Below are 11,132 nucleotides of genomic sequence, written 5' to 3'. Positions count from 1 at the left end.
TCCTGTTTACATCAAAACTTTTAAAATGCTTAGTCTACAACCATCTGAGCTCCTACCTCACTGACAACAACCTTCTTGACCCCTTACATTTCGGCTTTCACTTACTACACTCCACTGAAACTGCCCTACTAAAACGAATGATTTACTACCTGCTAAAACCAATGGCCGTTACTCCATACTCATACTACTAGACCTCTCTGCGACCTTTGACACTGTTAACCATCCCCTCCTCCTCTTAAAACTTTACTCTCTTGGCCTTCAAGACTCTGCTCTCTCCTGGTTCTCCTCCTAGCTACCACAGCACTCCTTCAGTGTTACCTATAACTCTGTCTCCTCCTTTCCACTTCCTCTTTCTGTAGGGGTCTCCCAAGGTTCTGTCCTCGGACCCCTCCTCTTTTCCATCAACACCTCCCTTGGCCACTTATTAAAAACCCATGGCTTCCAGTATCATCTCTATGCTGATGACACACAAATCTATCTCTCGACTCCTCACCTCACTCGTTCAGTCTCCTCTCGGATTACTAATTTAGTAACTGACATATCAGCATGGATGTCACACTACTTCCTCAAACTCAATCTTTCTAAAACTGAGCTCATAAAAGCCCGCCCCCCTCTTCCTGTGCCCCCTCCCCTGAATTCTCCATCAAGTTTAATAATACAACCATCAGTCTCTCCCCTAATGCCAGGGTGCTAGGTGTAATCCTGGACTCTGACCTGTCCTTTCACCCCCAAATCCAACCACTGTCCAAATCTTGCAAACCTCCCTTCCGTAACATCTCCACATTATGCCTCTTTTTAACCGTTGAAAGAAACCACTAAGTAGCTTATTCACTCCCTTGTAATCTCTCGCCTTGACTATTGTAACTCCCTCCTCATTGGCCTACCTCTTTGCAGGCTATCATGAATGCTGCTGCCAGACGCATCCACCTTACCAACCGCTCAGTGTCTGCCACCCCTCTCTTCCAATCCCTCCACTGGCTTCCTATTGCCCAATGAATAAAATTCAAAACACTAACAATAACATCAAAAAACATTTACAACTCTGCCCTGAGCTACATCACCAAATTTGTCTCCAAATATCACCCAAACCTTCCTCTCTGTTCCTCCCATGACCTCCTGCTCTCTAGCTCCCTTGTCTCCTCCTCCCATGCTCGTCTCCAGGACTTCTCCTGAGCCTCTCCCATCCTTTGGAACTCACTATCCCAATCTGTCTGGCTATCTCCTACTCTGTCCACTTTTAGGCAATCCCTGAAGACTCATCTCTTCAGGAAAGCCTATCCTGCCTTCAGCTAATAACCAAATCTTCTATTTCTCCCATCAGTTCATCCCTCACAGTTATTACCCTTTGTTCCACCAGCCCCTCCCTATTACATTGTAAGCTTGCAGGAGCAGGGCCCTCCTAACCCTCTTGTATTAAATTGTATTTTGTAAAGCACTGAACAAACTGTTGGCACTATATAAATCCTGTATATTAATTATAAAGTGGTTGTAAACCCTTACATATTCTCAGAGAAGTCACTGGCCTCCAGTGATACACAGAGATGAAACAATACCTGTTTATCTGCAGTCTTATCTTCTCTACATCTGTTCAAAGTGCTGAATTTCTAAGCTTGTCTGAGAATTCAGAAAAAAGGAGGCGGAGAGCTGAAGTTCCACTCTGCAGAGCTCGGTGAGGAGAGCTCTGAGAGCTGATTGGAGGGAAGAGACACCCCCACAGACACACACAAACACAAAGCTGAGGCTGACAATCTGCTGGAGGTCCCTCCCCTGTCACATTTTTTCTCTTGTTGTCAGGAAAACTTGTCAGAAGTGACTCATGCTGATAGTAAAGGAACAAAGCAGCAGACAGAAATGACACGTAGTGCTCTAAATTGAGACAAGTACACCCTATAGAGGGATATGCTTTGTTCATATTTCATGTCTGAGGTTTACAACCACGTTAAATTGGTAGTAAACGCCTGAATTTGATTTTTACCTACAGGTAAGCTTATAATAAAGCTTACCTGTAGGTAAAACAAATATCTCCTAAACATGCACCATTTAGGAGCTATTCACTTGGCTGGCAGTTGGTGACATCACTGGCGCATGTGCTCTAAAGGAATGATATACCTGTGCCGTGGCCGTGACTCCTGCATGGCTCAGTCATTCAAGCAGCCGCAGCCCGCAAACCAGGGTGAAGATGGAGGCCTCTGCAGCAGTGACAGCCGTGGTAAGTCTTTCATAATGTGCTAGTATACAATGCATGCTAGCACATTTTTTTATTCAATTTTTTTTTCATTTATTACCATTTTAAAGTAGTCAGAATGGAAAACTGTGACAAATCCTCAAATCTTGAAACAGTTGGTAGTTTTGGTTACCTGTATCTGTCCATTTGTTCAGTGTATGATTAGAAAGGGAGCCACTGTGAAAACAAGTTACTTGTATGTCATTTCTTTCTAAATGGACAGTGCGCCATCTGTAGGCTGTTTGTACTAAATGGCAGACAGCAGCTTGTGATTTGTTGGGGTTTTAACCTCAACTGATCAATACTTCCTCTGTAATCTGTAATGTGGTGTTTACTCTGTTACGTCAAGTGCTTCTCTTTCTCTGGCAATATGGTACACAGATCTTAGGTTTATCATATAATTAAAGTCTGCTGAAGAAGCACTTTGTAGTTTAAAATAACATATGATTTATATTATTCAGCAGAGCAGAGCAACTAAACAAATCTGATGTAATGTGTTTACTGAAGAACTGATAAGTGAATTATGGTGCATTCAGAGATTTGCAGAGCTGGCATCCTGTAAGTTTATCTCAATTACTGGCCCAAGGTTGTTATGTTATGGTTCAATTTAAATTCACAGAATAAGCAAGAAATAAACACTGAAGGTTGTAGTATGATATAATTACACACCACTACAAAACTGGGAGGCTTGTTAATCTTGTAACATTTAGACTGTGATTTTCCTAAATTAGTTGCACACAAACATGTTTAAAGTGTTTTCAGAAGAGCCATCAAATACGGCTTTGTTCCAGTTTCATTTAAAGCATACACAGTCTATTACATTTGCCTTGCTGTGGCTCTGTGTCAAATTATTAACTATGTTATGCTGATTAAATCAATTACTTGAAATTCAGGGAGTGGTTCCGTTTTAGCAAGCATACCAACCGCTATGTGTAAGTGAAAGTGCTCAATATGAGGGTCATACCAATGCTGTGCAAAGTATAGTATGCAAAATCTTTATCATATGGGTGCAGTTTTATGATTCCCTATGCTTACAAACACACCTATACATGGGTCAGTGTCGGCCGGTTCATTAGGGGCGCACAGGCTCTACCCCCCCATCCATGCGTCTGGCCCCCTGATCTATATGATCTATATATCTATATGGGTTTGAAGCATGTGATTAGAGCCAGAAGCTCTAATAGGCTTCAAAAAAGGGTGGGCCCAGGGCGCAGAACACTGTTCTTCAAGCCCATCGAGTTGTGTTACAATAGTGAATGAATATTCGCCATTGTAACACCGATTCTCCTCCTGGTCCATCAGGAAGTGGGTCATGAGACCCTTCAGCGGATTGGCTGAAAAGGAGAGGCCGCCAGTAAGAGGATGGTGAAGCCGCCCAGAGCGTTGCCCACGATATGGGGTAAGTGAGAGGCCCTGACTGACCAACTGACCGATGGGGGGTGAGGGTGCCACCTGTGACTCGACCAGTGGGGGGGCGGTGGCGGTAGGTGTGTTGTTTGCCCCCCCTAAAACAAAAACCACCAGCCGCCACTGACGTGTGATATAAAATGTCTTGGACTCCAGAGCAAGTCTGAACCCTAACCCCCACCACCAGGGGGGCTTGGTATGGTGGCTTGTGCAATCTTTTCTTAATTTTTCTCATCAGCCATTAATGAAAGTTTAATTCACACCCAGTACTTTTTGAAGTGCCCTTTAACTGCAAAACCTGTTCAAGTATGTGAAGATAGGACAGCAGACAATGCACTTTGTGGGCACTGTATTGCAGCATTTACTGAATTTGTTGAGGGACAGAAGAGAGAGGATCATTCCCCACTTCTTTGATGTCCATGGTGGTATTTTACTAATTGATAGGTAAAGTTGAGCTCCAAGCAAATAGAAAAGGTGCATATCAATGCAGCTCTGCAATCATTACATGCAGAAAGTGTAAGAACCATAATTTAAATTGGTATCAAACACCTTCAGTCCATGTATTGCAGAACTGAAAAAGGAGATGAAAAAGCAGCACAATTCTCTGCAGTGCAAAAAAAAGTTTAGTCCTGCCAGACCTTGAGGAAGTTGCAAGATCAGTGACACAACGCGGCAGCCGATTATGTCACTTCCGGAAATGTGGTAATAATTGGATGTCTGTATATAACACTGCGCATTGATTTTTATTGTTTTGCGTGTGCATTTTTGCTATAATAATTTGCCAAAACATACATGCTGTGTTGTGCAATTAATATTTTACCATTCTTTATTTGAGCTACACTGTAAGTGGAGATGGCAAGGTCCAGCCCCTTAAAGGGACCCTACGTGTGAAGTGGATGCTAATAGTCAGAAGGTGGACCGGCAGGAATTGCAGATTAAAGCGCATGTGACCTACAAAGGTCAAAGTATTAAGGTGGGCCCGCATTGCACTTAGTGGTAGATTGGTGACATATTAGAAGATTTGGCACTGAAGTACAATTTTATCACCGTTGAATTTCACTTATTACGAACCTAAACTCTTTAACATTGGACTTTTGATTTGGAGACACTTCATTTGGGAGGAAAGTGATTTTTCACATAATTACAAGTACTGTATGTCATTCTTTATAAGACATTTCTTTTTGAATGTTTTTTCATTATTGAATAAGTTGGTATTGGAAGGGAAGGAAGTGTATATCACAGTGGCGGCCCGTGCATTGAGGGCGCACGGGCGCCGCCCCCCCTTTCCCTGCTGCCGCCTCCCTATCCATATGCCCGGCCCCTTTCAGGATGCCGGACACATGGATTCCTATGGCGGGGGTGTTTTTTTTTTGAAGCATGTGAAGCACAATTTTCGCTATCTTCACACTACAGTGCCTCCCCGCCAATCAGGAAGCAGGTCGGTGAGACATGTGCATTTGTTTTTGTCCGAATGCATTTTCATCCGAGTGATACTAGTGTTGCTGCTAGTGTTGTGATAGCCTCAGAGGCTGCCCGTGTTGTGGTGGGGGGGGTGATTTATAGATTGAGATTCTATATACCCTATCTCCACTCCAGTCCATTTTCTGACTTGCTGTAAAGTTCAGAAATGTACCGTTCTAATGTAAAGGTGAAGGCTGGTAGAGGTAGTGGTCATGGTCGCGGTCGCGGTGGACGCCTTGTTAAAAAAAGTGGCAAGGTCTCTGCTACTAGTGCCAATGACACTTCTGCCACCACCAACATGCTGTCCACAGCAGTGGGTGTAACCGCCAGTGCCACTAGCAAAGCTAGTTCCACCACCCACAGTTCTTCTAATATTACTTTTCCTGCCAGACCACCAACATCTGCTGCCACTTCCACTGCCAGTGCAGCGCCTCCTTCTACTTCTACAGGTGTCATGGCTGCATATTTTTATGGAATAGGCAAGAAACCTAGTAAAGTGGAGTTGCCTTTACAGTCACCACCACCAATCACACTACCAGTGCCACTGCACTGAGACAGAGTGTGAGACTTTTTCTTCATTGGCCCAAGAAGATGATTTAGAATGTGATGCTCCTCTTTCCCCAAACACTGGGGATGTTTTTTACAATCTTAGCCCACAGGACTTACAGCTTGACCTGGAGAAAGTGCAAGAGGGATATTCTGTGAGGAGTAGGACAGGTAGCAGTCCACTTTTTTCATCTGCTGCTAACTCCCCTTCTCCCTCTGTTATTATGGAAGAATCCTGTGATGATGATATCACTGACCTCCCAGTCCCCAGCACCCCTGCCATTAGCAGCACTAGTTCTAGTTCACCAAGTGTAACTGTAGTGGCAACAGCTTCCACCACTGGTGTGCTACCTGCTGCAGCTATATCAGCCCTAAATAGATATCAACAGGGTCAAGGGGCTGCATCTCGCTGCAGCAACGTTTGGAAATACTTTCAAACATTGGAAGGCGGGTTCTTTGCCAAGTGTAAATTGTGTGGGAAGCAAGTAAGTAGGGGTAAAAAGTTAGGTCATTTAACCAATGCTGGTATGAACCTACACCTTAAAAATTACCACCACTCTACTTTACTGCGGGCAGAGGCAGAAAAAAAAGATGGTAGAGCAGGAAGCAGCATAACGGACTCTGACTATACTGGTGGTACCTCCTCAAGCAAACCACTTACTCAGAGCACAGGAGGCAATAGAGCGGGTTCAATCAATACAACCCATCCACCTGCAGTAGTTCCACTGCAGACCCAATCAGGCTCCTCATCCTCCCAAGGACATCATCAGCCTACCCTCGATAGTTTTGTTGGCTTTAGTTCCAAGGGCATGTCAAAACAGCAGGCCAACAAGATCACCCGCCTCATTGGCCAATTCATTGCTGTTGGAGGAGCCTCTTTTCGCATGATTGAAGGGGAGCCATTTAAACAGCTCATGCATGCCCTTGCTCCACGATACGTTGTTCCTGCATGAACAACTTTCAGCAGAAAGATTATTCCATCACTATACCACTCTTGCGTTGGATTATTGAAGGAAAAAATGGCCAAAGCGGAGGGTCAGACAATTCATTTGACAACTGATTTGTGGACAGCTCCCAGCGGTCAACACGCTTTCCTGTCTTTGACTGCACACTGGTGGCAGGCCACTGTGCCTGTTGGTGGTGGAACTGGTGTAAGAGTTCAAACTCCATCAAGAAGCAGGTCTGCAGCGCAAGACCAGCAGGGTTATCAAGCTTTGCCAGCCTAGGACAGGTCATACCCTTGTTTACCTGTCTCATAGATAAGATGGGATCGTTCCTAGAAAACAGTGAGCCTGTTTGTGGCAGCCCACTTCATGCCGATGTAGCGTCTTTCATCAGAAAGCTACAAGCTAACTTAAAAGATCGGCTAAATGACCGTGTTCGCAAAAGCCCTGAACTCATGCTGGCTTCCCTGTGTGATCCCAGGATCAAAGGTAAACTGGCACTCAGAGACAACAGCCTCTCCTACTGGAAAGAAAAATTGATTGAAAGGGTCCGGAATTTGCAGCAACAGAGATGTACGACGGATAAGGCCGGTTTGGAAGATTCACCTGCCATGTCTGCTATTCCAAGGCCTGGCACCATCACTCAAAAACAACAGAGTAGAGCATGTGCATGTTGGGTAGAGGCACTTGACAATCTGGTGGATGCAGGTCAAGCAGCAGGTAATCGAGAGGAGAGCAGTGCCTCTGAAATGGTCAGGGCCTACCTATATGAAGCACCTTTGCTTCCTACAGAGGACCCTTTGACCTATTGGGATGGTAAGAAAAGTTTGTGGCCTGGTCTTTGCCTGGATGCCCAGCAACTACTATCCTGTCCTCCAACCACTGTGCAAAGTGAGAGCGTTTTCTCTATTACTGGGAATATCCTTAATCCACACCGTTCACAACTAACACCCCATTTGATGGAACAAATAACTTTCCTCAAATTTAACCTCCCCAAGCTGGGTTACCCTACCCTTAACTTGTGAGACCTGAATCATTGTTACCATGTGAAGATAGATGGGACTAGAGTGACTTGAGTGTGCGTGATTGCATGAATAAATGTTGTGTGAATGGACAGTGAAGATAGATGGGACTCAGAGCAACCATCCAAATGTTGAGGAAAATCATTTTTTTTATTTTCTTACCACTTGACACAATAGCAGTTGTCTACTTGACTTTGGTATGACCCCAAGATTTAAATAGAATTATATTGTTTTAAGCAATCCAAATTTTTCCCTTTATTCCTTCCATCACCCTTTTTTGTAATGAATGTTGTGTAGAGTGACTAGAGTGTGCGTGATTGCATGAATGAATGTTGTGTGAATGGACAGTAGCAAGGGTTGAAGCCTTGACGTGGCGCTACTGCTCACATGTTGCTGTCTTTTTAAATACAAATAGCAACATGTGCTAATTTAACCATTTTTATTTGATGGTCTGGAAATAAGAGACAATGATTAAAGATGACCTCAACAGCATGACAGTTCCTCTTGATGGAGAGACTGTCAACTCAAGGATCAGAATATGCTACCAACACAACATAGCACAAAGAAGCATACAGTTGGAAATGTGATTCTATCCAAGATAGATTAGTTGGTCACCGCTGAGCTGCATCCAGATGCCCAGGACCCCTCCCATTTACCATCTCTGACCCTGGGGACACCAGGGCCCTCTCTGATCCTCTGCCTGTTTCATGACCATCTGCAATTGTCCAAAGTCACCAGTGTGAGTGAGTTATCTACCCTGCTGCCATGTTACTCAAGCCCTGGAAATGATGACTGCCTGTCAGGTCACCTTGAGGCTATGTGACAGATGCACTCTGTAGGAATCGGAAGTGCACCGCTAGGTAGTGGACCCTAGGACTGACTGCTGTGGATTGAACCCTGGGAGGTTCAGGAGGCAGGTCTACTGGATCACTAACACAGATCCCACTGGGAGCTAGAGCATAGATTCCCCAGGGCGCGGAGTCTAAGAGCCAGCAGGTGTTCACCAGAGCCTCTAGTGGTGAGGATGGACTGCGCTGCAGTCTGGCTCCAGGTCGCGGCCCCCAGGGTCTCACAGCTCATGCTCACGGTAGACTACAGGAGAAGAGAAAAGAGGCAGCAGGCTGGAACAACAAGCAAGTAAGGGATAAGCCAGGTCGGGGCCACAAGCAGACAAGGACAACAGAGTACACGCCAAGGTTCAGGGTCACAGGCAAACAGGGATGGTCAGGGACACGCCAAAGGTCAGGTTCATGAGCAGACAGGAATAGTAGAGAACAGGCCAAAGTCGGTTAACTGGAATCAGACGTAGGAAACACAGCCAGTACACACGAAAGCTAACACACAATGGTTGATCAGCACTGCTGGCTTGCAGTGCACAGGTTAATATAGGGTTCCCTGATAGGAGCTGGGGTGGAGCCATGCTAGAGGAGAGCTTGCAAAAGCAGTCAGGTGAGGGTCAGCTGGTCTCTAGAGATGAACACATGGAGATAGGTATGCTGACAGACAAACTCTATTGCATAACCATGACACTGCCCTTTGAACTGTTGCCCCTTGTGATTGCGTTAGCCTGTGAACCTCTGTCCAGTTAACTGTTGCCCTCATGATTGCAAGCCTGCAACCTATGTCCTGTGAACTGTTGAGGACTGTATAGTAACCCCTGCTGTAACTATCTGCTGTGTATTCTGGTGGAGGGAAAGCTGAACGGCGTGACTGGACACAATACATGAGATTACCCTTTGCACATTGAAATAGTGTAGAGAGAAATCTCATCAATTTTCTAAGTTCAGCCTGATGGTTAAATGTAGAAAAACTACAATTATAAGGCCTCTAGTAAGTTAGTAACAATATATGGACTAGTTCATTTAGATAAACATCACACAAATCTAACAAGGAAAACAAAACTCAAGAAAACAATTATTTCTGAACAAATTTTTTTTATTTTTAACATAAACAAAACAAACAAAAACTTAAAACAAAAAAAAAATTAAAGTACATTCTCCCCCAACCTGGTGACCAGTCGCTGTAGGGACATATTAATCCCAGCCAACTGGTCACCAAGGTACCGCCTAGCCTCCAGATAATCTGACACATGTGGCTCTGGAGGGTGGGGGATGTTTGCTTATTCTGGAGCGGGTGAAGGATGCACTGGGGAAGAGGCAGCAACAACAATGGGTGTGTCACTGTCCAGGTGGGGGGATGTTGAAGGGTGGAGGAGAACATGCCCTGTAGAAACCACTGGGGACTCGGAAGGACAGTCAGTTCAACCAGACGTGGGCAGGTCCAGGCCTTCGTCCACAGGGTGCAATTGAAGGGTGAAGACTTCACCTGTGAAGAAAAGAAAATACATTAGATAGATAATACAATACACATGGCTTCTTCACCCTAACATTATATAAAGGCAAAGATCTCCCAGCCCTTGTAGACAATCCTGTAACATCTTGAGATGTTTTCACTTCCATACCAGTTTTCCATTTTTGATACTTAGTGAGATGCGCCTAATCAATTTGTGTGTAGGAGATAGTGGTGTCTGTGTCAATTTGCTGCGTCATACCAAGTTTGCAGAGCTGTGCAGGAAGGTGTAGTACTACTTTACTGTACTCTGACCGGGGTGGAGCTGAGTGTCAGAGTACAAAGGGATTCCCCTCTACACATCGAGCAGTGCAAAGGGGAATCTCCCAAAGATTTTATCCACTTGGTCGCACGGGCGGCTGGAGAAAATCTTAAGGTGTAATGGACGCCTAAGTGCTACTGCTAACTAATCTACCTCATCCAGACTGGCTGACTTTGGCAAATATGGAAGATCAGTTGCACTTGCAGAAAAACATATTAGCAAACCCGGCTTTTAACATTACACTCACCAAAGAGAAGCCATTCAAGCCATTGCATTTGGGATGACCTAATAAAAAGTTGTTTAATAAAATATAGCAGGCTACTTTTTAAAGTTGATAATTTTGTAAGGCCACTGATTGTTGAATAAGCCCCACTTCTGTTCTAGGCTCGGTAGGTTACTCACTCCTGGTCTAGGCTAGGAGGTATAACATCATGAGAAAAGTGTTAATGCATGCATTAGGGGCATGCCAGAGATTGAACATGTCCAGGGACTGCCAGCCAATAGCTGGAGATTCTTTTCTGACACACCCCCTCCAGCCTGCTGTGTTATTCATAATGAATTAACAGTGATTGGCTCAGACTGGGAATCTGAACTGCAGCAAGAAGGTGGCGTGATCAGGGACATTGAGGAAATATTAACAAGCACAAGTCACGCTAACAGGTAGACTGGAATCAGCTGCAGAGGGGAACTAATATAATTAATAATTCGAGCTAAACCGAAGCCTTGCAGAATAAATCACAAGCTATTCTAGACAAGGTATGCCATCAGCATTTCATATTTAAAATACTATATTTGCCTGGAAAATACAAAAAAAGTTATGCTTACTCCCTGGATCTGCCGCGTCTGGCTGTTCTGCCGCATCCCCAGCAGCCTCTACAGGGCAGGTCTCCTCCACCTCCTGCTCAGCCTCAGTAGCT

General features: G+C 44.7%; 1 long non-coding RNA gene across 1 annotated transcript in view; it reads right to left on the bottom strand.

Annotated features, from left to right (window-relative positions):
* Positions 1-8,026: 8,026 nt before the first annotated feature.
* Positions 8,027-11,132, bottom strand: part of LOC141139859 (uncharacterized) — a 76,589-nt gene continuing 73,483 nt past the window's right edge. Inside the window, exons 5-6 of the long non-coding RNA XR_012243823.1 lie at positions 11,041-11,130; positions 8,027-9,929 (exon numbers count right to left, since the gene is read on the bottom strand). This is a non-coding gene — a long non-coding RNA (uncharacterized lncRNA). The remainder of the gene's footprint in view (positions 9,930-11,040; positions 11,131-11,132) is intronic.

The sequence above is a fragment of the Aquarana catesbeiana genome, linkage group LG04 (assembly GCF_042186555.1).
Source record: "Aquarana catesbeiana isolate 2022-GZ linkage group LG04, ASM4218655v1, whole genome shotgun sequence".
NCBI lineage: Eukaryota > Metazoa > Chordata > Amphibia > Anura > Ranidae > Aquarana > Aquarana catesbeiana.
The sequence above is the reverse complement of the archived record's forward strand: the minus strand, read 5'-3'. Positions and strand labels throughout refer to the sequence as shown.